The sequence below is a fragment of the Gadus macrocephalus genome, chromosome 17, assembly GCF_031168955.1.
Source record: "Gadus macrocephalus chromosome 17, ASM3116895v1".
NCBI classification, from domain to species: Eukaryota; Metazoa; Chordata; class Actinopteri; order Gadiformes; family Gadidae; genus Gadus; species Gadus macrocephalus.
Window position 1 is genome coordinate 1,138,669 of NC_082398.1, and position 2,500 is coordinate 1,141,168.

Sequence of the window (2,500 nt, forward strand, 5' to 3'; positions counted from 1 at the left end):
TCTCTCCCTCTCATTTGTCCTCTATCTCTCTCATTTGTCCTCTCTCTCATCTGTTCTCATCTCCCTCTCATTTGTTCTCTCTCTCTCTCATTTGTCCTCTCTCTCTCCCATCTGTCCTCTCTCTCTCTCATTTGTCCTCTCTCTCATCTGTTCTCTCTCCCTCTCATTTGTTCTCTCTCTCTCTCATTTGTCCTCTCTCTCTCTCCATCTGTCCTCTCTCTCTCTCATTTGTCCTCTCTCTCATCTGTTCTCTCTCCCTCTCATTTGTTCTCTCTCTCTCTCATTTGTCCTCTCTCTCTCCCATCTGTCCTCTCTCTCTCTCATTTGTCCTCTCTCTCATCTGTTCTCTCTCCCTCTCATTTGTTCTCTCTCTCTCTCATTTGTCCTCTCTCTCTCCCATCTGTCCTCTCTCTCTCTCCCATCTGTCCCCTCTCTCTCTCATTTGTCCTCTCTCTCTCAACTGTCCGCTCTCCCTCTCTCTCTTCACATTTTCCCCTGAGGGCCGGTCTAAATGCGGGGGTCAGCGGTGCCGACCGCGACCCCAATCAGGCCCGGCCGCTGCGTGCTGCCGTCCTGCCAGCAGCGCCGCCGCGGCCGCCGGCCAATCAGACCGCGGGGCTGCAGCACGGCAGCAGCATCCACCAAGAAACACAACTATCTCTGACGCCCCCCCCCCCCCCCACCACCACCCCCCGGTCCGTCTGGGCCTTCACCCGCCAGGACACCAGTCACAACACGGTCTGACATCTGGGGCTCCTTCCCCTCTCTCTGTAGCTCTCCCTCCATCCCTCTCTCTCTTTCTCTCCTCCACCTCTCTCCATCTCTCTTCATCTCCCTCTAGCTCTCTCTCCATCCTTCTCCATCTCTCTCCATCGCTCTTCATCTCTCTCTTTCTCTCTCTCCATCCTTCTCCATCTCTCTCCATCTCCCTTCGTCTCTCTCTCTCTCTCTCTCTCTCTCTCTCTCTCTCTCTCTCTCTCTCTCTCTCTCTCTCTCTCTCACTCTCTCTCTGGGGCCTCTTGAAATACCTTTTGGTGCAGAGTCCTGGTGCTCTGCAATGTTCTCTTGGCATGGGCCAGACACAGACAGACAGACTTGACATAATGACATTTTCAGGCTCCCTCTCGTTCTGCCTGCCTTCTCTCTCTCTCTCTCTCTCTCTCTCTCTCTCTCTCTCTCTCTCTCTCTCTCTCTCTCTCTCTCTCTCTCTCTCTCTCTCTCTCTCTCTCTCTCTCTCTCTCTCTCTCTCAGAGCAATGCCTTTGACAGATGTCTCGGTCTACAATTACATAAATCAAGATGTAGCGAGCGCGGGTCACAGAGCTGAGGAGAGGACCAGTGCTCAGGGGGAGAGAGAGACCAGCAGGGATATCAGTTCTGGCCTGATATCTCTGCCACATCTCTGCTATCTCCGTACCTTTGACACACGAGACACAGACACACACACACACACACACACACACACACACACACACACACACACACACACACACAACACACACACACACACACACACACACACACACACACACACACACACACACACCACACACTCTGGATCAGCAGCACTGGTCTGGCCAGCACATGGAGACGGAGGGAAACGAAGTGCGCCCTGGACGACCCAAACCCAGAGAGAGAGAGAGAGAGGAGGAGAGAAGAGAGAGAGGAGAGAGAGAGAGGAGAGAGAAGGGAAAGAGGAGAGAGAGAGAGAGAGAGAGGAGAGAGAGAGAGAGAGAGAGAGAGAGAGAGAGAGAGAGAGAGAAAAATATAGTGAGAGTTTTCTGTTTTACTTATAAGATTTTAATTAAAAAGCACTTAACTTAATAAGTCATAAAAAAACACACAAAAAAACTCCCACCCGGTGGGGTTTGTACTCAGGGAATGTAAACAACTGGTTCCGAAACGGGAAAAAAATGACGAACTAAAATAAGAGGAAAGCGCAGAGACATATTTGAGTGCCCTCCAGGGTGCCAGGTTAGGGTTGCACAATGCTCCATTATTGCTGAGTCGGGGCATTGTGGCCGTGCGGCTAGACATGTGAAGGACGTAGAACACCTTAATATAGCCCTGATGCAGAGCCCTGCGTGGGGAATGTCTATTTCAGGTGTCCCGGGCCACAGATGGCTTTCCAGATACGGATGGTCAAGAGTTTTCCGAGCGAGCGAGCAAGCGAACGACCGTGCGAGCGTTTAGTCGTGATTGCTTTTCCCCCCCCCCCCCCCCCCCCATCGCCCCTCGAGCAACGACCGGGAGAGGGAGAGGGGGGGTTGAAACCGGGTCTGAGCCGGTAGCAGGTAACTCTAACGCTGAACCTTTAAAAGTGGGGTTAAGTCGACGGCGTCCCCAATAACGGAGGCTCTTGGGGTTACAATACACCAACGCTGTTGCCAGAGAGAAACGCTTCAGAGGCAGGGCTTCAGCGCAGGCCCATGGAAACATTAGCCTCTCTCTCTCTGCCTCCCTCTTTCTCCTTCTCTCTCTAATATTTCTCTCCCTCTCCC